This window comes from Elgaria multicarinata, chromosome 3 (assembly GCF_023053635.1).
Source record: "Elgaria multicarinata webbii isolate HBS135686 ecotype San Diego chromosome 3, rElgMul1.1.pri, whole genome shotgun sequence".
NCBI lineage: Eukaryota > Metazoa > Chordata > Lepidosauria > Squamata > Anguidae > Elgaria > Elgaria multicarinata.
The window spans coordinates 117063252-117088963 of record NC_086173.1 but is presented as its reverse complement, the minus strand read 5'-3'; the positions used below and the strand labels follow the sequence as shown (position 1 = coordinate 117088963).

Below are 25712 nucleotides of genomic sequence, written 5' to 3'. Positions count from 1 at the left end.
TCCCCCCATGTGTTACTGCACATCTGCGCTCATGCGCGTGCCTCATGAGTCAGAAAAACGAAAAACCAAAAACCCACCCTGTAGTTGCATCCTCTGCCCAGCACCGTCCACTTTTGCCAATCCACATGTGCAAGTGGCGTAACGGGGCACATGTGCTCCCACAAAAGCACTTCTGAAATTGAGGTACACAACGGTGTCGTGTGCCCCATGAGTGACAATCACGGGAGCGGGGAACGTTCGGAAGCATCCCTCTCCCATGCCGAAATGTCTGAAGGTGTAGATTAGCCCTGAGTTACAACTGCAGCTAACTGCATAGCTAAAAGACCCTTAAGTGCATCCCTTAATGTTTTTCTAAAGATGGTTGATGCTGAAGGATAAACTATTCTGAAATGAAGCTTTAAAATTAAGTATTGAAATGACCTAGATTTGCATCAAAATTCCCTCTTTTGCCACTTTTTATTTGGAAAGCTGTCAAGTTTCTTTTTTCTACTTCATTTTTGTCCCACCCTTCCTTCAAGGAAGTCCCATCTGAGACTGGGTCTATCTAAACTGGAGACCTCATGGTGACAACATCTGGCTGACTTTTTGAATTTTTCTAATTTTTTCCTATCCCCTGCTTTTCGTACCACCTGGCTTGATGAAGAGTTCTGGAGTACTCAAAAGCTTGCACATTTTTTAGGAATTTCAGTTGGTCCTAACAAAGGTATTGCCCAACTGTGGATATTACACTGAGGATCCCATGTCCATTTTGACTCATTCTCTCCTTTGACCAGGACTACCCTTCTGCCTAATTCTTCTGTTTCCCCACATGTATTTGTAAAAGACCACTTATTCCCTTTAATCCCTTTGGCTATAATTAACTCATTCTGCATTTTTCTCCCGTCCTTATCTTTACCTGCAAGCCCTGACTGACTGAATATTCTTGTTTAGTTGCCTCTCCTGTTCTTCATTTCCAGGGCAACTTTTCTTTTTGATCTCCTTAGATCCTGGAGCTGTCTCTTGTGCATTCTTATTTCTACATTTTCCCCCTTTACCTTCCCTTCTTCCTCCTCTCTTCACCCTCATTTTACTTTATTCTCGCATCATTTATGATTCCTGGTTCTCTCCCCCCACCCATCTGCCCCGTTTATTTATGTGGTGTGTTTGTAGCTTCCTCCAAGCAACTTAGGGCAGTGTACGTGGGGGGGGGGGGATCTCATTTTATCCTCACCACAAACCTGCTACAGATACCCAGAACTGTATGAACTTCCAAGTGAGCACCCAGGAGGTTTGGAATATCCCCGCTTCAGGTGCATTCATGCTAATATCTCACGACCCATGTGCACATCTTTTTATATGTTAAATGACCTGCAACTATTCCCTGAAGACTGTACAGAACCATATGCTGAGCCTTGTGTGCGTTCTTGCTGAGTGCTGTAGTTATACATTTTAAAGTGCAGTCACTCCTCATGAGAGTTTCCATAGCTATGCCCTCCAGGTGAGTCCAAAAATGCAGGCAAAAATGTTGATCTATATCAATAAAACAGCCACCCCCAAAATACTTTGCATTACAATAAGGACAGCTCACAATAATATTGTTCCTGGGAAAATCCATTCCCCACCTGCCTGCCCCACAGCTACTGTGAGGATTGTAGCTAAGCTCAAAGGGAACAAGGAAGCCAATGATGCCATCATCCCTGCTAATCAAAAGTCTCAGGCCCTTTCTATACCTAAGGGTTATCCCAGGAAAATGGAGGGATCGTCCTTGCCTGCTCCCTGGACAACCTGTATAGGCTGTCCAGATGGTGGCAAGGTATGGGATCACACTTGCTAGCCCAGCCTTCTCTCCACACTGAAGATGCCAACTGCACACGAACCTATATGCACAATCACAGTGTGTCTAGACTCTGTATGCATGGCCGGTAGCTTCCATTTTTTCATAATACAGATTGGACATAATATGGTTCGGACAACGCAATAGTCAATGTTAGGTTAATAGTCAACTCCATGGTTGATTATCAGGGGGGTACTCCCCACACAACATAATTATAATCAACCACAGCGTGGATCAAGGCCAGCGCCGAGTTGACTAATAGTCAATGGTGTTTGATTGACACATCCCCCGCCCTCTCTCCTCCCCTCAGTCCTCCCACTGGTATCTCTTGAGCCGTTGCGAGTTCTGCTGACTGGGACTCTGTAGTCACTGAAAATGACCAACTGTGTGCAACAAAATAGTCAACGGTGCCCGACATACAACACTATTGCATCTGATCATCCTACTTGCCTCAGATCCCACATACCCATGGGACCTGTTTTTACACACACACTGTACGTTTCTGGAGGAGCATTAAAATGCTGAACCTGCAATGTGGAAAGCTCCTGTGCGGATTCACCCTTAGTCCTGGAAATACTTGTGCTGCTGGGTTGACTTCAGAATGACTGCTAAAATGTTCTTCAGTAATATGCAGATATAGCATTTTATTTATGGCTGCAATATTAGGAAGTCATGTCCAGTGTAAACATATCACTATCTCGATGGGGAGTGATGTGTGTAAACAGGTGCAACACAGAAGAAACATAGAAAGCTGCCTTATACTGAGTCAGACCATTGGTCCATCTTGCCCAGTATTGTCGACAGTGACTAGCAACAATGGCTCTCCAGGGTTTCAGGCAGGAATTTTTCTAGCCCTACCTGGAGATGCTATGGATTGATCCTGGGACCTTCTGCATGCAAAGCCTGGGCTCTATCACTGAGCCACCACCTCTCCCTATGGGGGTGCTGCATGGGCAGTTCCCCTGTCAGAGTCAGCAACTGAAGAAAAAGTGTGGGAAGGGGCACCTTTTACTTAAAAGGTTGTCACACAGAGGAGGGCCAGGATCTCTTCTTGATCATGCCAGACTGCAGGACAGGGAGTAATGGGCCCAAGTTACAGGAAGCCAGATTTTGGCTGGACATCAGGAAAAATGTCCTGACTGTTAGAGCAGTACAACAATGGAACCAGTTTCCTAGGGAGGTTGTGGGCTCTCCCACACCAGAGGCATTCAAGAGGCAGCTGGACAACCACCTGTTGGGTATGCTTTGAAGTGGATTCCTGCATTGAGCAGGGGGTTGGACTGAATGACCTTATAGCCCCCTTCCAACTCTACTATTCTATGATTCTATGAGAGAAAAACTCCACCATACTTTGCATGAGTAAAAACACAAAAGCGAAAGAATTAGTCCTTACTGTTTCTGATCATATATGCTCATGCAAAACATAGGAATACTTTTAAAAATGCATTTGTAACTAGAAAGTCATGCAAGCAAATGGGGAGGTTTTCCACATCAGCTGTCCCAGTTACTTCTACCTCTGCTGCTTTTAGGAGATGGGGGAGGGGGGCTGGTGAAGCAGCAGAAGCCCTGCAGCTACATAAGGTAATTGGATGGGTGGAGAGGACAATAAATAGCCCACTTCTTTGTCCCATTGTTTTGGTAAGGCAGGCCAAAGAGCCCTCACTTGGACAAATAAGCACGTCACCAATGTGGATTTCCTCCATTTCTATAGAGGGTTTTTTGTTGTGTTTTTTTAGTCTGTTGAGCCTCTTGGGGGTTGGGCCCTTCCAACTCTACTATTCTTATAGGGGCCTTCCAGCTCTACTATTCTATGATTACTGCTATCATATAAAAAGAAGGAGGTTCCTCAAATGATAATGCTGATTTCCCAGAAATCAGGAGAGGAGCTCACATCACCCATCCAATATTGCTCCATTCTTCCTTCCCTGCTGGACTATCATATAAAAAGAGATTCTGGACTCATTCTGGACTGAGGAGAAAGAGAACTAAATTTGCCATCCTTTTTGTCTCTGCGTAACTTAATTATTCCACTCAGCTCTGGGCACTCCGCCCACTTAAAATATGAATGGAGAAAAATGATGTAGTTGTACGTACTGCAAGTCCGCCTTTCGAGCTGAAACACTGGAGTGAGTCCCTTGAGCATAACTGCTCTTGGACAGCATGAGGGTGAAAGCCTTTCACTGAAAGAGGATACAATTTATGAATGAATGTGTGCCGGTGCCTTCAAATGATGGTATATGTCTCCGGACAAAGGCAGCTATGAGCACAGAGCTAAGTCCCTGCAACTAACAGGATCCTATAGCACATTGAGCTGCCAGTGGTGGGTTGGGACCCACTTCTGAGTCATAGGCCACAGCTAGACCTAAGGTTTATCCTGGGATCATCCAGGGTTCGCCCCTGCCTGAGCACTGGATCCCCTGTGTGTCACCTAGATGAACAGGTTTGACCCCTGGACGATCCAGGGATAAACCTTAGGTCTAGCTACGGCCATAGTCTGACCAAGCTGGATCAGAACTGTGGTGCTACAACCATACAAATGTATGGTTAAAAAAAATTAAGTGGGTCCCCAACTCTGTGTTTGGGCTAAAGGTGGATCACAGTTCTGCTGTAGCAATAATTAAAACAGAATCACTTTTAAAGATATGTTTAACAATGCAATTCTATATCTGTCTGTTCAGGAGTCTCATTGTTTTCAGTGGAGCTTACTCCTAGGTGTGTGTGTGTGTGTGTGTGTGTGTGTGTGTGTGTGTGTGTGTGCGCGTGTGTATATATATATATATATATATATATGATTTCACTGTAAAGGTTAGAAGAGAAAATATGCCTATACAGGGCTGGGGCTATGCTTTCATTAAAATAATATGGGCCTTTTCTGTTGTTGTACTCAAAATGTGCAACTCCCTGCCCCAGGAGTCAGTCTGTCTCTGAATTTGCTGTTTTTTTATTGCCACTTGAAGAAGACTTCTCTCTTCCACAGAGCCTTTGGATGATCTGTTATTGCATAAGATATGAATTAGTTAGGCCTGGTTTTTCCTGAGTATCTGTCCAGCAGCCAAAGGTGAAAAGAAGGGCACAGCCCATCAGTGCTTCAGCAATTCCAGGGAAGACTGAAGTGCAAAAGTCAGTATGGTATAGTGGTTAGAGTGTTGGACTGGGATTCAAGAGATTCGCGTTCTAGTCCCTACTCACCCATGAAGTTCACTGGGACAGGATCTACACTACTGCTTTAAAACAGTTTCTAACAGTAGTGACAACTGTTGAGGCCCAGGACACACACTTCATATACCATTTTCAAACCGTTTTCAAACCATCCTATTCTGCTTGGTGTAGATCTGGCCTGGGTGACTTTGGGCCACTCACTGACACACAGCCTAATCGACCTCACAGGGTACATATGAGGATAAGATGGAGTGGAGGAGGATCCTTGCAAGAGGAAAAGAGGTGGGATATAAATGTAATAATAAATACATAAAATAAAAATCTCCCTATTTACCTAGAAATTTGACTATTCACCTACAACTACAGAAGGAAGAGGTGGGGTGTGGGGGGAAGCTGAAGGGCAAAACAAAACAAAGTCCCCAATCTCTGCCATGCCCCTGCTTTTCTGGCCGCAGGTCGAAGAGAAATTAAAACAACAACAACAACAACAACAACAACAACAACAACAACAACAACAACCCAACAATGGCAAACTCAGCCAGGCTTTGCTTCATTTGTTTTACACAAAATGCAGGTGGAAATAACAGCTTCAATGACACCGGAGACTAAAAAGGGGCAAACGAGAAAAGCGGCAGGTACTTATTGCAGAGAGAAGGGCATCAGAGCAATACATCAGCCGTAACTAACAGGTGGGCTCTGCCATCCTGGCAGTCATACTGTTGCAAGGCCAGCTGCAGCTCCTGCCAGCTGAATCTCCTCCTTGTCTAAAACCCTGGATCTGCTGCTTCTATTATTCACTTGCCAGTGAATCAAGACAAGCGTCCTATCCCACAGTCAAGGGAAGCTTGTGTGTGTGCTTTCAGTGGTCAGCTTGCCTTAATGAAATCAGGTCCCATTCTTTTTTCTCATTCCAGTGGGAAAACCCATGCTCACTTAAGGACAAAGGACCTGTGCTGGTGGGGACATAAAATGGAATAGGGAAGGGTAAATAACCCTCCCCCTAATCTGAGAAAGGATTTCTGACCAGAGAATTCCCACTCCTGCAGATAAGGTTTGCCAGTCAGCAGCGCTTAAAAAGTAACCACACTACGGAATAAAGTGGCTGTTTTAAAAAGAAGCCAAAATGATGTATGCCAAAATTACAAAGATGCAAGTGGTGATAACCTGGTGGTGATCATTTCAGCCAGGAGCTCAGCATGGTGCCAAAGCCATGTCTGAGTCCTGGAATAACTCCATAACAGGAAAGGCTGCACTTGTTGCTGTTCTGCCTGTCATACAGCTGTTAAAGGCACAAGAACCTAGATATGGGCAGATAGGGTAGGGAGATGACAACCCTATTTATTTATTTATTTATTTTATTGTATTTATAAACTATACTTTATATATTTATATAGCTGGAGCTCTCTGGGCGGTTCACATAAAATTAGAATAAAAGTCAACACTATAATTTGAGCATAATAGTGCTCAATATTTTAATATTATTTAAAATATGTCTATACTGCCAGTCATGTACAACATATCCAGGTGGTGTACAACAATAAAAATACTGTATAAATTTACATTATAGCTACTACTGTGTAATAAATTTGTAGGCCGTAAACTTAACAGGTGTCATAAGTCAGCAAATGCCAAGACAAAAACTGTTTTCAACAAGCGGCTAAACTACAACAGTGTCGGCACATATTTTATTTCTGAGGGGAGGGTATTCCAGAGCAGAGGTGCCACCATGGAAAAGGGCCTTTTCATGGTTGTCATCAGATGGACATCTGCAGCACGTGGCACAACATCTGAAGGTGGTCACTGTGGCTGGAGAAGACATTCTCTCAGGTATCCTGGTCTGAAGTTGTTTAGGGCCTTATAGGTTAATGCCAAAATCTTAAACCTGGCCCAATACCACCTTGGCAGCCAGCGCAGTTCTTTCAGCAACAACCTCACTCCTGTATTCTACACTAGCTCCAGCTTCCAGACCAGGGGAGCTCGGCTTACAGTGCGTAATGGTAGTCGAGATATGAAGTTACCAATGCATGGTTTATCGTGGCTAAGCTATCCCTGCATGCAGTGGATTGAAAGCTTCCCAATTCAGCCATCTCCCCAGGACACTGCGGGCCTTTCTTGGGGTCCTGTTCCACCCCTCTTTCTCTTCTCTCACACATTGTAGGCCCCAAGCTGTTTTGACTGTCGTTTGGCATCCCATTCACAACTGAAATTACCCAAGTATTCCATTCCCAAATGTCCAAAAGAGTCTCTCTGCCCATCCTTGCCTATTTGGAAATGAACACACACACACACACACACCTGATCTGAGTGCTCTCCTGGGGGAAAATAGCCAGAATGGCTTAATTCACCTGCATTGCACACCTGCGTGGTAGTGCCAACCAGTTGGTCAGCTTGGGCTATCCCTTTCCGTGGACCCCAGCAGCTGATGGTGATCAATTTCATGTGTAATTAAAGCACAACTCAGCAAAAGCTCAGAGGACAGGTTGGCGGCAGACTTTGGTGGGTGAATGATCAAGCTGCCCCCATTTTCCAGCTGGCATTCCAGATATATGTTTTCATTTAACCTGTGGTCTGCTACGACAGCAGGTGTGTAAGTGATGAGGATCAAAATGTATTCGGTTATAATCAGGTGGTGGAGTAGAAAAGTAAAGACCATATGGGTGTTCCTGTTTGTCACTTTCTGGAGCAAAAGGAGGCCAGAATCTGGAATATAAACCTAAGCAAGTCAAGCAGTCTGGTACAGGTCATGAAGCTACCACAATGGTGTTCCTGGGAGTTTTATTAGTATTGTGTCATGTTCTGCTTTAGCCTGGTTTGCATTTTCACAATGTAGCTCTGGTGTACGTATATCCCAATGAAGAAAAACAACAACCCACCCTGCTATGTATCTCCCTAAGAAATAGATGTTCAGCGTTGATTTTATAAATAAATAAATCCAACATTTTCCACCCTTGCATCCTGGAAACACTTGTGCAAAGCTGTTGCTATTGTTTTGGTTTTTATTACCGCTATAGGAAGCAATAAGCGCTTAATCCTATCAGAGCTATCTTTTCTTCTTGCCCTCATCTCTTTGGTTCTAATAAAAGAGATGCCTATTTTTCATTTAAAAAACCCAAACCTGTTAATCTCATCCCCTTCTTTTTAAAAGTTGTGTGCTAACCCTAACAGAGAAAAGTAATTAAGAATTCTTTCCGCAAACTATTCATTCCCTTTTTGTGAAACCCCAAGTGTCCAGTGCGGGAGATCTCCCTCTCCCTCTCATTGCCTGGCTTTGCTCCAAGCAGTTCTTAAAGGCATTGGACCTTGGGTCTTGGCCTCCATCAGATGAACTATTTCCTGTCAGAGGTTACTCACTTCCTGTTTTCTGTATTTAGACCATCTCTGCCTGTGGGGAAGCTTTGATTTGATTTGCTGCAAACTTCATCTGGTGCTTAAGTGTTAACAAAAGGAGGAGGACTAGAGGAGGGATCATGGAAGGCATATTAAAATGATGTAATAAGTCCTCTATTGCTGCTCATGATGGTTGTCTAGACATCAATGTAGATCAGCCTCCCCCAACTTGGTGCCCTCCAGATGTTTTGGGTGACAACTCCAATTAATGCTGGCCATTAGTCATGCTGGCTGAGGCTAATGGGACTTGTCATCCAAAATATTGGGGGGGCACCAAGTTGGGGAAGGCCGCTGTATACTGTTAAAAGAAGCTCAACGTTTAAGATAAAGAAAGAGTGCCTTAGAAGCAGCTTGGTCTAAATGCTAGTCTTGTCACTGCCATGTATCCTTTTGGTTGCAAGCCAACTAACAGCAGTGAGTGAATGCAAGCTTCAGTTGAAGAACACAATATACCTAGGAGATGCCAATTTTTTTCCTGTCCCTTTTGCATCTGCATAATGAGTAGAAGAAACTCAACGCATGACTTCTTCCAGCAGTGATGCTTTATCGGTTGCATTATTGCCTGGCATACAGCTGGTAAAGGCACAGGAGCCTTATTTGAAAAAGGGTGACAATCCTAAATGCGCAGTGTGATCTAATGAGTCACCTTATGCTGTATGTCTTAAGACATTTACAGAAGCATAGGAATTTGAACACATCCGGTGGAACAGGCTCTTTGATCTCATATTATTAATGTTACATTACAGGGAGCCTGTGTGTGTCCAAATCCAGAGCAATGGGCTAAGCCCTGGAGGTCATGGCCTTACTGAGGAGCCTTACTGTCTCCCAGCCCAAATGCCCCAGGATCAATCAAACACATGGGATACAGTTCCCAGGAACTTGCCCTGAGGGAGGGCTTAAGAGCCAGATCCTTCAAGACAGTTCTTGAAATGCTGGTGAGAAGTTAAGGGGGCAAACATGGCAGGAGGGGAGAGACCCAAAGGTCAGGGAATACTGAGAAGAAAGAAGGGGATGAGGGCTTAGCCCTGTCCACAGCCCTGTTGTTGTTGTTTTTTTTTTGGGGGGGGGGGGAAACAGTCCAGAATTGTGTGTAAAGAGGAATGTGTTTTCCTTCTGGGAGATCTACACCAGGCAGGATATAACACGTTGAAACTGGTTTGAAAACGGTATATGGAATGTGTCATGGGCCCCAACAGTTGTTGGTGCATTTCAATGCCGTTATAAAGCATTAGTGTAGATCCTACCTAGTTCTTGGTGTGGCCTATGGATCTGGGGTTTTCTGCGTTGAAATCAACACAGAAATGAGTCATGATTGAGAGAGAAAAAGATAAGCCTAACAAAACAAATCAACCTACCATATTATTATTTTTACTCTTTTATGCGCCCAAATAAAATAAATTCATTGCTGCAGCTAAAATGCTGCCCAAAATCATAAAACGCTGCAGAAGCAGGATCTGGAAATGTTTCTGAGGCCAAGCTGAAATGGCCAAAGCTGCAACTCCAGCTGAATTCAGTGTGCCTTTCTATGCTTTTTAATCTAAGCTTCTTTTGGTCTGAGAAGAACTGCATGCAGCAAAATGGGAGAAACCCATCTAATTAAACCCCTTATTTATTTTTGCTTGTACCCCGGTCTTTTCCCAAGGAACTGAAAGTGGTTGTGCTTATAAGGAATAGTAATTCTGCCATGATGGGGTTCAAAGCATATGATTCCAAGCTATCTCATGAACGTCCAAGTTGGTTACAGAACCAAACCTACTTAGCATCAGTAGCAGACTTTTGGATGGAACTGGACATGCCGAGGAAAGCACTGGCAGGGGGATAGGAAAATACTTAACTTTTCCTCTGACTGCAGTGGCCCCCTGCAAAACTGTTTCCCCCACCCCTGCTGTTTGAATTCATTTCCTCCCACACTCAGCATACACAGCAGAGTTTATGCTCTCCCTCCCACCTTCTGATCCTACCCTGCAAGTATCCCGTTTCATCCCACCCACTTTGCCTAGACAGTCTGAAAGCCCCGCAGTGGGTGCGCAGTAGTGCTGTGTCAGTTATATGATGCAGCAGCCATCTCACAGCTATCGTGGGGCTTTCCGGGGAAGCTGCAACTTTTAAAAAGTTGGAGAATTACCCTGGATTTTTTCCCCTGGAGCAAGACAAGTATGGCGCATCCGCTGTCTATCCTCGCTACAGAGTCGCAGCAGAGGTGTCCCCAGGTGGATAACTAATGCTGATTGGTCACCATCTGCCCGGGCAGAGGGCAGGAGCTAGGTCCTGTGGGCCAACGGGAACCCCGTGCCCCCGTGTGTCGGGATTAGCTGCCGCCATCCTGCTGCAGAGAAAGCGCATGGTTTTGCTTAAGGTGGCAGCAACCCTACACCATATAGGCAGCCCCCTGGCCTCTCAGCAAACACCTGTGTGGAATCAATCACTTTGTTGAGATAAGCTTTAGTTCCATCTCCCCTCTTGTACCTTCAGATCATTCCCCCCTTTTTATTTTTGTTCTAGAATTTAAGAGGCATCCCTTTTGGTAGCACGTTGGTGTACTTGGCCATATGTGGATGCCTATCACCAAGCCCCTCGAGAGAAATATTGGACATGGGGGAAGATATTAGGTTGCCTACTCTTCTCCTTCCCACTCTGGCAGCCAAATTCAAACCCTATCTTGGACTTTTCCTCTGCCTTTGGCAAGAGTGATCTGCTGGTGGGGGAGGGAAGGAAGAGAAAAGGGCGGAGGTGGCCCCACTTACCTTCGGCTGCAGCCCTGCCCACCTCTGGCATGCAGACCCTGGCAGATTATCCTGGAGAGAATGCAGGGAGGAATTCCTGGGCAGAAAAAATGGTTCCTCACCAGTGCGATGGTCCATAGTTCAGTGTCCTGTCCAAATGCATCCATCCTGTCTCCAAATTCCAACAGCACATAGAAATTGTATAGCATAATGTCCGTTCTTACTGAAGAGTTGCAATTGGGGGTATGTATGATCAAATAACACTGATGATATTCAAGAATGGTTGAATATCTTGGTTTTGGTCATACATTTGGGACTGCTTCTGTGGACTTGGGTTGGTATGAGGATGAATTGGGGTAAGAATAAGGAGGTAAGAAAAAGCTCATATTTTCCAAGCCTTTTCTTTTAAAAGCTGAAGTAACCTAGCAGAGAAGAGTTATGAACCAATTGTGATCTAACTTCATCCATAGGCAAGCTACTATCTCTGAGCACTAGAACGCAGCACATGTTGGTCTCATCTGTAATATGGGGCCAAAATATGGACCTACCTTACAGAATTATTGTACGGGTTTCTGGGATAATGTTCCAGTCTGCATGTAACGAAACTCATGTTTTGTTGTTGTTGTTGTTGTTGTTGTTGTTGTTGTTTTTTAAAAAGCCAATGGGTTGTTGGGGGCCCACACAGGAGCAAGTGAGTGCACTGCCTCTTGCCTGCTTGCCACTTCCAGTTTGCATCCAATTTAAAAACAACCCAGGAACATTCATGGGTTGTTCAGCGTGACATGTGAACCTATTATTATTATTATTATTATTATTATTATTATTATTATTATTATTTATTTATTTATTTATTTATATAGCACCATCAATGTACATGGTGCTGTACAGAGTAAAACAGTAAATAGCAAGACCCTGCCGCATAGGCTTACAATCTAATAAAATCATAGTAAAACAATAAGGAGGGGAAGAGAATGCAAACAGGTACAGGGTAGGGTAAGCAGGCACAGGGTAGGGTAAAACTAACAGTAGAAAGTAACAGTAGAAGTCTGCACAACATCAAGTTTTAAAAGCTTTAGGAAAAAGAAAAGTTTTTAGTTGAGTTTTAAAAGCTGCGGTTGAACTTGTAGTTCTCAAATGTTCTGGAAGAGCGTTCCAGGCGTAAAGGGCAGCAGAAGAAAATGGACGAAACCTAGAACTCAGGCCTTAACTAGACCTAAGATTTATCCCGGGATCATCCCAGGGTCGTCCCTGCCTGCTCCTGGGATCCCCTGTGTGTCACTTACATAAACAGGGATGACCTCGGGACAATCCCGCTCGTGCTCCTCGCTCCTCTGATGCCATGCTTCTCGCCTGCCCAAGGGCCTCTACTTCCCTTGCTCGGTTTCGCCCATTTTCTTCTGCTGCCCCTTACGCCTGGAACGCTCTTCCAGAACATCTGAGATCCACAAGATCAATCGCAGCTTTTAAAGCTCAGCTAAAAACTTTTCTTTTTCCTAAAGCTTTTACAACTTGATGCTGTTTGGACTTTATACTGTTATACTGTTAGTTTTACCCTACCCTGCGCTTGTTTACCCTACCCAGTGCCTGTTTGCATTCTCTTCCCCTCCTTATCGCTCTACTATGATTTTAATAGAATGTAAGCCTATGCGGCAGGGTCTTGCTATTTACTGTTTTACGCTGTACAGCACCATGTACATAGATGGTGCTATATAAATAAATAAATAAATAATAATAATAATCCCGGGATAAACCTTAAATCTAGCTAAGGCCTGAGTTGTTGTGGGGAAAGCAATACAGAGTTTTAACCCATGGTTTGTTGTCAGTGAAAACTCTGGATTGCTTCTCTCTCAACAACCCAGAGTTCTGGGATCACGTGTCATGGACAACAACCCAGGAACAGAGAAATCGTGGGTCATTTACTAAACTGGAGGCAAAGTGGGATGAAGCCCAACCATGGGTTAGTTAATTAACCTATGGTTGGTCATTACATGCAAACCAGGTCATTGTAAAGAACTCTGAGCATTTTTCAAAACACATTCTCTCTCTCTCTCTCTCTCTCTCTCTCTCTCTCTCTGATAAGCATTATTACTATATTAGTTTTATGGATTATTGTTAATTATTTTGAACTTCACTGGACTGGAAAGGCATGCCATAAATTTAATAAATCCATATTGCAACCATTCTGAGCCCTAAATAAATGAAATACATTAGTGGTTCTGGTATCTGACTTTCTTTTTAAAACTGGTACAATTGCACATCATTCCAAGAGCAGTGTCTGGCATCATAATTTAACGCATAAAAAGGTAAAAGAAATCAATTTTATGAGCAGATTAAAAGCAACACAATTGTTATTGACATAAGATCCAACCAATCCAACATTGTTTCCATTTCAAGTGTACCAGAATGATGCTAATTTAATAGCATTGGCTCAGGACCCAGATGGCTTGGACACTGGGGGATGTTCCCCATCAAGATTGCTCATCCTAATACAGTCTAGATTAGAAATAAAAGGCATAAGGTGACTTGATGACTCATTCTTGATTCTTAGCCCTGTTCACATGATATAGTTACCTCAGGGCAACCTCTACTTATTCAAGCAGTACTCAAAGAATTACACAACAGCCCTGCCATTGACAAATTTGCTGGAGGGCAATTATTTGCAATGTAAAAGGTATTTACCACTCAGCAACCCACCCTCTTTGCGTCAGAGGCTAGTACTTCCTGCATTCTGCACATTTTATTTATTTATTTATTATATTTTTATATACAGTGTTTGTTAGTTTATTGTTTTATTTCGAGAAATCTGCGAATACAGCCAGGAAGTGGTTTGTTGGTTTGTTTATGAGAAATCTGGGAACACGGGCATTGTTCCAACCTGATTATTAGGATCCTTGGAGTATTTCATTACTATGAGCTGGATCCAGATTTATGGACAATTCGCCTGACACGACAGCCCACTGTGGATTATTTAACCCATGGTGAGGATGTGGCACATGTAGGGTGCATTTGGCCACCATTTTGCATATCTAGTCCCTGCTTGGGAGTTGTCATGTCATGCAAACCCAGCGAAAATATGAAGTTTTAAAACCCTTGCACAACCCATACTCACTGTGTTTGCATAACACGACAACCCCTGATGCAGGATTGGATATGCAGCCATGCCATGTTGTTCGAACCATGTCACTGTCATATTCAGAGTAGACCTATTGAAATCAACGAGACTTATATCTGTCATGACTAAGTCAAGTCCTATTGATTTCAATGGGTCTACTCTATGACTTAATCTGGATCCAACCTCAAGGAAAGTACTCTGGGATGATGTGTGTGGGCTTGTATGCACGTACATATAATGGTCCCATTAGGAATGAACAGTAGTTCCCAAGCACACAGGGTTGTAGTTTGAAAGCAGTTGTATAGAGATGCCATTTCTAAGAACCCATGCCACAGTATGAAGGTCACCTCTCAGGAAGCCATGGTTTATGTAATGGCAGCATCCTTTTTCGAACCACTACAATTGCATACATGTGAACAACCCTAAGTTGGGGGTGCTGATTCTCACAAATATGGCCTTGGTACGAGTGCTTCTGAGCTGCAAACCAGGTAACAGCCCCTCACACTCCCAAGGCATTTGTATGAAAACTGCCTTTAGGTCAGGAGTGCACAACCCGTGGCCCACATGTGGCACGCAGCCGCTTCCAGTGCAGCCTGCAGAGCTGTAGGGACTCCACCCAGCATTTCCCTTGCTGATGCAAAGGCTAGGGCTGCAAGGAAAAGTCTTGCCAGCACTAGTGAGGGAAGCCCTTCTCTTATCTCTAACCTCCCACAGGGGAACCAGGTCTATATATGTTTAGGTCTTTGTGTTTGTGCTCTTTGTCTGAAAGTTGTGACTTGTCATATTCTAAGTGGGAAGATGCCATTCAGCGCGACTTGGAATTCCTTTGAAATGACATATCACTGTAATACAACTCATTAAAATATTTTGGAAATATCAATTTTGGATTTTTTTCTGTTGGCCAACATGGCGACCTTTGCTTTTTGAAATGACAGGAGATGGTGAGCTGTGATGCCATCACTTATCTGTGAACAGGTCACAGCATTCACAGTCACTATAACCTACGCAAATTACACTTTGGTAGTGCCACCATTTTAGCTGTTTGTCTGCATGCACCCTTATGGAGGTGCAGTTTTGCTGGTTTACTTCCCCAAAGCTACCCTTTGAGGTCAGCACTAATTGCCCCCTCTATAATACTCTTAGAGGAAAGACCAAGAACTAAGTGACTACATTCCTTATTCATTCTCCAGGTTAGGGTTAGTATTCACAAGGAGGTGGTCTGACTCTTGGCAAACCCACAATGTTTTTTGTTTTTAATTTCTTCTGGACTAACAAAATCTGACACCTTTTCCCAATATAAAACTAGATTACGGTGCAATCCTATCCATGCTTAGACCGAAAAAAGTCCTACAACTCCCAGCATACCCCAGCCAGCATGTATTTGTCCTGGATTTAAATACTCTGTGAGAATGTTTAAATTGTTTCTTGCAGATTTTTGTCTAGTTTTCTAGCTATTAGCAGTGCGTATTAGACAAGGAAGTAAATAACAAAATTCTCATGTGGCCATCTATAGTTCACCCAGATAATGTAAGAAGTTTGCGTGAATTATTTTACCATCAAAGACAGAATGTGTTAACTCTTTCAAGCCACAGTAGATAAACAGTGGCATTTTGGGGAAGGATGGGGGCATGAGAGAGATTATTTTAGGAAACACTATCATTTTAAAAGGCATTCTTTTTTAAAGTGTTAATCAAAAGCTTGAGCAAAAAAATATATCTAAAAAGGTAGAGCATTTTCGTTTACTCTTAATCTATTTCCCCCCTGTATTTTGACATCAAACACTGCCTCTTGTAACCTAATCTTCTAGGTGTTTGATGTGGTCTTAAAGACATGACAATTAAGCATGGCTTAAAACATTAATCCCAACAACAGAATCCAAAGACAAGTAATGTCAGGACTCTCCACCAGTGAGCAACCCTCTCAGTGCTTGATTGCAAAGGAAATGACTTGAAATGAATGTAGACCTGTGTAACACCCTAAATGGTCTGGCTCTGGAATATGCTGGGGAGTGCTTTCCCCCATATGTATCAGCCTCCACTCATGTGAGTTAAGATGAAGGAAAGTCACTTCTTCACGTGCCATCACCCTCGAGAATGAAGTTACCCTCTACTAAGAACAGAGCATGTTTAGTGATGGGCAGGCATTGTGGAACTCTCTCCCTGAAAGAGATCCACCAGGCCTGTTCTGTTGCAAACTTGAGATGATAGGTGAAAACACCTCTCATCTCTTCCTCCAGGCTTGGACTTTTCATCCTTATCTCTGTATTGTTGCTATCAGTTTTATAAGCTGTTTTATGAAGTGGATGGTTTTTATTGGGTTGTTGTTGTTGTTGTTGTTAGTGAGTGCCCTTTTTGAGTTAAAAAAAGCAGCATGTACATTTAAATAAATAACTAGATAAAACCTTGTTGAAAATATGCAAATAAATAAACAATACAGATTGATATATTGTCTGTGCTTTCCCTTTATGGTTTCAGACACTGGCCATAGTTAGACAGGGCAAAACCACGGGGTGATCCCAGGGATCGTCCCTGTGCATTCACATGACCCACAGGGGATCCCAAGATCAGGGAGGGATGATCCCTCCCTTGGCCCGGGCCCTCGCCCTACTCTTTGAGTCCAGTTTTTCTGCGGTCCTGGGCTGAGCCTGAGACTGCGGAATGTGTGTCCAGGCGTCACGGTTTGTCCTGGTTCCTCGCGGTTCCTTGCTAGGAGCCGGGACCCACGCAAGGGGCGCAGAGCTCCTCAGGAGCACTGCACCCATCGGCGGTGGGGTGGGGGGAGCGGGGAAAATATTTTTTTTTAAAAAAAAAACTTATCTTTTGCGCACAAGCACTCGTGTGCATCTTCTCCTTTAAGAAAAAAAACCAAAATGGCGGGCACGACGCCTCTCCCTCTGAGGTCATCTCGCACTGCATATGAACAGAGGGGGAGATCTCACGATAAAAATATTGCGAAATCTTCACCCTTCTGTCCCGCTAGACCGGTAGGTCTAGCTAAGGCCACTGACTCAGTTGTCATTCCCTCACAGCTGCTGACTTTAGGGTGACTATATGAAAAGGAGGGCAGGGCTCCTGTAGCTTTAACTGTTGTGATGAAGAGGGAATTTCACCAGGTGCTGCATGCATACAAATGACACCTGCTGAAATTCCCTTTTCAATACAACTGTTAAAGATACAGGAGCCCTGTCCTCCTTTCCATATGGTCATCCTAGAAGACTTTCAAGATACTATATTGAATATTTTCAGTCAAACACTATATTCAAGTTGCAGAAAGACAGCTTGCCTTTCCACAGATGATAAGCTATGAAGATTGTTTCATTTTATTTAGCTGTGTGTTTCTAGCAATCAATAGTTTCTAGTGAGATTATGGGGCATTTTACCTATCCACTGATTAGTTTTTAAACAGAGTTTTCTCAGGACGCAAGCGTGCCCAGGTGGGAATCTACACTGATGTTATTCTAACGTTTTGAATGGGTTACTGTGACGCACAGTGTCACGTGACCCTGGGTCTCTAACGTTGTAAATGAGTTGTACTTACAGGTTCTATTTCTTAGTTCCAGCGCAGCTACAGATTCATGTGCCTCGTTCTACGGGTAATTTTCCTCTCCCTCTTCTCTGAGAGTAGCAGAGCTGCTGGGTTTGCTCCGCCCACTTCCTGTTCTCCTTCCTTCGCCCCGTTTGCTATCTTATCTGCTACAGCAGTTAAATCACACCAGCGTTATACTGTGCAATCACGGACAATTGCATGCAAAGGACTCAGAAGTTTTCCACCTTAGAATCTGCTTTTATTGTGAAGTACTCCCATGCAGCCTGCCTTAATTGTGCTCCTTTTGCAAAAGATTCGCCTGAGCCGCTGCTGTGGGCGCAGGAGCAGGATTTTAAACAAATGCTTACATCTGCGTAAGCTTTATAGATAAAGACACCAAAATTGGCACAGTAATTCAAATACCAAATTTGAATCAAATTGGGTCATCGGTTGATTTTTTATGATTTTTTTAAAAAACATTTCCCCCCTCTTTGCAAAGGAGCTGAGGAGCGCTCAAAGGCTCACTGTAGCTCCGAAAATTAACAAGGGTCTCTGCTCCCAGTCCAAAACAGCGCTGCTGCTAAAACTTTTCAGTTTGGTCACCCACCCAAACCCTGACCAGACCCAGCCCAGCTTAGCTTCAGCAAAGTGGCTGGTTCCTATGCATTCAGGCAACTCCCCAGGACTTGTGTTAAAATGTTTTGGGAGAGGGTTTGTGTGTGCTTATGACTATTGCCCTGCACTGCTGGCTAGGAATGAGGCAGGCAGTGGGCAGAGCAAACCCAGCAACTCTGCTACTCTCAGAGAAGAGGGAGAACAACGGAAAGGATTTAACAATGTGCCCTGCAGTAACGTTACAGCTAAACATAAGTCATGCTAGTGTGCCCCGTGATACAGAGAACTGATACAGAGAACCACGTTAGAAAGGGACACTAGCAACATTATAAGATTAGTGTAGATCCGGCCCAGGAGTGATTCCTCTTACTTACGGTACCTGGGAATCAGTTTTCTGCATATTTCTAGCTGTGGATACTGGATGTGGTTTCTGAGTGGTGAGAGGGAAAGACACTCCGCACAGTTATTTGGTTATTATTTCACATATTCCAGAGTTTAGCACTGGCAATTGAAATCAGGTTCTGGGGAATCTGCTCTGGAGAATAGCCCATAGCATAAATTTAGATCTAACTGCCACACAATACTGCATTTGGCTTCGCCTTCCACACTAGACCAAGGCCGTTTTACACCAGCCCGATAGTATGGGCTGGTCATGGCTCAGGCCACTGTGTTCAAATGGGGCAGGGGGGGATGGGCACAGGTTTTTCCAGGGATAAAGGAACTCGAGGTGTGAGCGCCCGTCCCGCCTGGTGCTGCACTTACTCATGAGTAAGCGCAGCACCAGAAATGGGCACAGCCATGCGGCACAGGGGAGGGTATGGCAGCAATTTTGCCACTCCTGGGATGGCAAGGAGGGGTTTGGGGGGCGATTTTTTTGTTTTTTGTTGTTTTGTATTTTTGAAACTTACATTTTCGATGGAGTGGGGCCTCGCACTTGCGCGACCAGTCCCATCGCTTCAAAAACAAAAATGGCACCCACGCCATCCCTGAACATGGCACAGGCATGTGGACCTAGGGAGAGGATCTTGGAACCAGGAAATCCCAAGTCCCTCCCCCCCTCCGTCCCTCCCGGAAGGCTGGAGAGTGTAGAAAGGGCCCAAGACCAAGGGCCTTGAGGCTTTGCAGAAACACAAAGAGGTGGATTCTTCCTCCGAAATGCCAGTCATTAGCCAGATCTACACCAAGCAGGATATGAAAGCAGTATATAAGGGGCAGGAGCCACACTACTGCTTTATAGCAGTATTGAAGTGCCCTGACCACTCTTGGGGCCCATGACATACCACATACCGCTTTCATACCACTTCCATAGTGCTATACACTATGTCCTGCTTGGTGTGGCTCCTGCCTCTTATATACTGCTTTCATACCACTTTCATATTGCTATATCCTGCTTGGTATAGATCTGGCCACTGGCTTGAAAGCAAATAGTTTCCCTGGATAATTAGGAAAGTGAGTGAGGGGTGGTGAGCCTGCACATCACTCTTCACCTCTGATGTGTGACATCCTCTAGGCAAAGATGTTACGTTGTCTACAGCGCTTTTGCTTTTATGCTGTAGCTGAGAGCCCAGTTAACATGGTAGAGGGGGCAGTTTTGGTCCAGTACGCACTTCCAACTGTTGGCTCCTATTCTAAGGATACAAATGGGTAGTTTGGATCAAATATATCTAAATTCTGCTAATTACATTACACATTGCAATGATCCAGATGGGATATATGTGACTGTTTGCTAGTGAAGAGTATTCAGGAAAATCATGGCAACGCTGGTGTTGGGGTATGGAATATGGTCACGTATTGGTGCAAGCAAGCTTCATATTTAAATTGGTGCTGGGGTTTCAGTCCAGAAAACATGGGCCGAAGGTTTGGATCATGACTTCAATCTGTCAAAAACTTTTCTCTTGTCCTTGTTTTTGAGCTCTAAATAATGTATCATTTCCACTGCCCTCTTCTGAATGGTCTTTTCTCATATTCATATCACCATAGCCAAGTACCCTATTTCTTTGATTCTAAGACGCACTTTTCCCCCCATATAAACATCTCTAAAAATGGGGTGCGTCTTAGAATCGCGGGTGAGTCTTAGGGGTTTGTTTTTTTCTGTTGGTGGTACTGAAATTCGTGTGCGTCTTACAATCGAAGAAATACAGTAGCTGCTATTCCACAAATAGGAACCCTAATCACAGCCCTAGGCCATACCATTTGGCAGAGTGAGAGGGCTGCCTCAAGCTGTAGCAGATGCCAGGGGAGGGGCAGTGGCGGCAGCCTGGACTGTTGCTCTCTGGTTGGAAGAGAGTACTGTGTATGTCACACAACTGTGTGGTTAGTGTGTAGTGTGGTGTAGTGGCTAAGGTGTTGGACTGGGAGTTGGGCGATCCGGGTTCTAGTCCCCAGTCACATACTCCCAGCCCAACCTACCTCACCGGGTTGTTGTTGTAAGGATAACATGGAGAGGAGGATGATTATGTACACAGCTTTGGGTTCCTTGGAGGAAAAAAGGCGGAATATAAATGTAATAAATAAAATAAATAAACTATCCTAGACCGGTCCAATCAGCTTCTGTACATGGAATGGGGAAGGGGTGCTGCCTTCATCTCAGGTAGCAAAGTATCTTGGGTGGCCCTGCCTAATCATTTGTGTGTGTGTGTGTGTGTGCACGTGCGCGTGAGCATGAACAAAATACATGGTGCTTTACAGGGCATCAGTCCTGTGCCCTGAGGGGCTTATAATCTAAAATTCAACAAAGGGGGCACAACAGAGGAAGGGGGAGAGAAAAGGAAGCAGGGTTAAAGTGGGGAAGAATGCAGTTATTTTAAGTACACATCCTTGGGCCTACTTACAGGCTTGATTATAGTACAGTGTGGAAACTACAGGGTTGTAGGAAAGCTTTCATGGAAAAGGTGGGTCTTGAGGTAGAGTTGAATGAAGTAAGAGAGTGGGCATTATGCAGGTGTTCTGGAATATAGATCCTGGGCACAGGTAAATCAGAGTCTGCATTAAATTAATATCACTGCACTGGGACTATGACTCTTGCTTAACCGTTAATGCTCATTGATAAATCTTAACAGTTTGACATTTATGTTGCATTGTAAAATCCCACAGTATTGGTAGAGCTACAAACAAGTGCTGAATTCTAAACTGTTATTGCCCAATCCACCACAACTGGAACATTGGGATGTACATGGGTGTGCGTTTTCACACAAGAACCTTCAGTTGACCCAGCATACAAATGTAAAACCAGGTTGGTTAGAACATGCATCTGAGTTAAAAATGCACTACCATTAACAAAAACCGTGCATAAGATTTTTATAATGCACCCTTTGGCATTATAAATGAGAACAGTTTTAAATCTAAATACTCCAGCTAACTGCTATGGCCTAATAAAAGAGTCAGCAATTAGCAGCCCTCAGGCTCTCACAGCACTTTTTAAAATCTTCCAAATCAACCTCTACTCTATGGATGCTTTGTTGTTTGCCCTTAACTCATTGGATTTAGAGAAGAATCATACTCTCTTGTGTATCTCGCTTCCCTGTGCATGGGGAAACACTTGGTTATTATTTTACCTCTAAGTCCTTAAACTCTTTATGTTAACTTAAGGCCCTGAGAAACATCCTTTGTATGACTCTTTAGCTCAAGTTTTTATTCTTAAAGCTAATCGCTTTCTAAAAGCCAATTGGTTGTTTAAACCTCAAAAGTATTTTAAGTTAATAAGCACAAATGTCAATCATTCCATAGGTTTCCAAACTGGACCACTGAAGGCTGTTTCACACATTTCATTTTAAATGCATCCATTCAACTTTTTACAGGTATACCTAAAAACTTAAAGCATGCACGGTTCAAGTTCATGTTTTTCAACTCGGTAGATCACATGGCTATGAATGCTAGAGCCAGGGGGCTTTGGCCACAGCTTCACACCACATGTACACACACTGGCACACTCACATTTGCTACTGTACAGTCAGAAGGGCCGCTCACCATCACTGTAATAGTTCTTTGGCAGGGAACAGCTCATTGGGCCTAACTTCTAGGCATGGATCCAAAGGAGCATATAGGGGGTGGGGAGAGAGGTAGGGCAGTAGCCCACATGCCATGGATCTTCTGAACCACCTCCTTCAAACTACAGCACCCTATGCCAGTCAAGAAGCTGCTCCCCCAATATTTATTTATTTTTGGTGGGGGAGCGTCTGTCCATGAAGCTCTAGGGGGGCAAATCCAGGGCAGCTCCAGTACTGAGGTGGACACCATTTTCTGTTCCTTCCTAAAGGATCTCAGCCTTGCTCCATCAGTAAAATTCCCATTGCTTCCTATTCAAGTGCCATCATAAATGCCTAATCCCCACCTACATCTCCTAGGAATCATTAATGTAGCACACTGCCCAAAGAAGCAACATTGGTAGCATAAAGTGGAGCAAAAACCATTTTCACAAAAAAAAGGGGGTATTTTTTATTATTATTCTTAGCAGTATTCACCTTGAAGGAATATGAGGGAAGCATACACTTTTTTTTACAGACAATATATAAACATGTTGTACATAATTAACAATAACTTAGTTCACTAATCCAAAACTGAAGCAAAATTTAAAACAAAAACAAACAAAAAACCCAGAAAATACTGCCAAATTTTTATGCTGATACTAGTACAAAATAATTTAAATCCTGACTGCGGTTCTTCTAGGCTGCAGTGACTGACAATATATTGCACTTTGTCGACTGTAGACCCTGGCCCAGCAAGCACTCCTGATGAGCAGCCTCCATTCCTAGAAGCGGGGCTTGCGCAGGGCTCAGCCCCCTAAGACAAATAGAGGCTGTGCAGCAGCAGTAGTGCTGGGTGGGTATGCTCCCTAATGTCATAAATTCCCTCATTCGCTCACCCTCCCACACCCAAAGGAATCTGAATTGGTTACACATCATGTCTAGCTGTACCATATTTTTTTTAATAGGCCCCTCTTCCCTCCCCCCCCCCACACCCAAATAAAGGGAAAAGATTAATAATTGCCATTTTGGTCAATTGAAAATATGCTTTCTCCCAGGCTGAACTTCTGTTGCTTTGTTTTCGGTATGTGATTATCTCTACTTCTTCACAAAGTGCAGCTATATATGTCTACAGAGACCAGAAAAGGAAGGAAAGTTTTCCTTTGGATGCTTGGTCTTTCGGTGTTTATCACATGGCTGAATTACATATTTAGGAGGGGGAAACAAAACCAACGTACACCTTTTGTTTTTACTTTAAGCAGACTTTTGCAGTTAAGATACAATTGGCTTGATTAAAAAAAAAAGGAAAGAAAAACAATAAAAAGCTTGTCACAGAATTAAGCTTATGCGGTTTACATTATCAAACCCCTCTGCTCATGGGGGATTTTTCCATCAGAAATATAGCTAAATATGTACATCATATGCTATACTGGACCTTGTGATCATGAAAGTCATCAGATTATAACAATCAAGAGAATACACTTCACACTGGCAAGAGCTTTATTTTCAGTTTTTTACGTACAATATGGTTTCAGAATGGGAGACAACTTTTTTCTCAACACTTGTGATTTTCCTTAAAAATAAAAACATACGTGCTATAGGAAACAACCAGCATACCCCCGTTCTCTCCCTTCCCTTGCTCCTTTGCTGTTGCTACGTCTGAATAGGAAGAATCTGAAAATGGCCACCACTGTTTTCTCTCTGCCTTGTAGATCTTCACATACTTTCTGCACTTCATCCCTTCCCAAATAGGAAACTTGCTATGACATGCATGCCTACGGACGGCAGCTCTGCTTGGACACAGTATTAAGACTATATAGTAGGAAATTAACTACATGAAACTTCTTGTAGCTTCGGCAACATCAGCTAACAAAACTGAAAACAAAACAAATCCACCACAATGGATCATTTCGGTGTTGTTCAGCTTAAAAGGGTTTTCTTGCTCCTGCCCTGAACTGCGCTAAACCCAATCCACTGGAGGAAGGGCAGCAGTAATGCAGCAGCATGCATGCTTTGCATGTCAACAGTCTCAAAGGTGCAAGACTCTGCACCTCCTGTAAACCATCTCAGAAAAGCCTGAGATCTGGGAGACTAGCTGCCGCCACCGCCACCAATCAGAATGGACAGTACTGGGCAGGATGGGCCAATGGACTGAATATGTGTATATTCAGCTCACTGTATACTTAATCTGCCTGTATTCATATATAACAGCCACTCTTGCACAAGAACCACCAGAATGCTGAAGACTGAACAGCAATAATGCTTAGGAATCATGCCTTGAAGTAAGTGGTTTTAAGATTTCTGGGTCCTAGTACAGGATGGAGATTTTCAGCACAGCAGCTTTTGCTGTAGAAGAGCTTGTATTCATGCTTTTCTAGTGGGGTGGGGGAGAAGGCACGGAAGGGAGCAGTGACAGAAGTGGAGGGGCAGCCCTGCACTGACCAGGAGACCAGGGGGTAGTGACAGAGACACTGAGCAATTCAAGGTTACAGAGCTAGGTGGATGGAGCAGCTGCAAACTCATGGAACATAGGGGATGAGGGCACAGGAAGGGCCATCTAAAGCAGCCTTCCTCAACTGGGTGCCCTCCAGAATTGTGTTGGGACTACAAGTCCCATCATCCTCAGCCAGCCTGGTCATAGACTGGTCTAAAGCAATGCAAGCGATTATGGGACGCTGCATGGTGAATCAGAGCAGAGAGTGGCACTGACAGAGAGCAAGGCAGGGGGGGCATGGATAGCTCAGGCAATTTGGCATGGGGGTACAGCTCCTACCATGCCCTACAACCATGTAGATGTTCAGAGAAGTACGATGGGAAAGACATACCGACTCCTTGTATTTTGCCCTCCAGCCAGTGCAGGACGGTTCCCTGTGGAAAACCTTTCAGCCATTTGTCCAGTGTATCTGTCTTCTTCTAGGATGCCATGCTTTTGAACAAAGGTCTTCACATTGAGGAAAAGAACGCAGAAATGGTGTCAAATTAAGCCGCACCTTGAGGCTCCTGTAACCTACGTTGAAGCTAAATGTTCCCCTTTCTCACACACACATCCCAGTTCCTAGTAGATTTTTTACAAAATCTAACAGCAATGAAGGTAATCAAAAATGTGGCCATTAAGCAATAACAATATGATTAAAAAACCGATTTTCTACTAGGATGAGTGTTTCTTCAAACAAAATAAAAAATAAAATAAAAGATCCACAAATACATGCAAGAGTTTTGAAGCTCTTTCTGGAACACAAGAGCAAAATAAATAATGACTTTTTTCTGTGTCTGGTTTCTTTTCTTAAAAAGTAGATTTTTTATAAAGTTGTCCATTTTTTCCTCCCCCGAAAGCAAAGTCTGTGATAGAAATCCAGCATGGACTGCTACCACTGAGCTTCCTCTGCACCGGGAAGTGGCTAATCTCTTTACAATAT

General features: G+C 43.7%; 1 protein-coding gene across 1 annotated transcript in view; it reads left to right on the top strand.

The window, feature by feature from the left end:
• Positions 1-25712, top strand: part of RAB7A (RAB7A, member RAS oncogene family) — a 285667-nt gene that overhangs the window by 27419 nt on the left and 232536 nt on the right. The window lies entirely within an intron of this gene.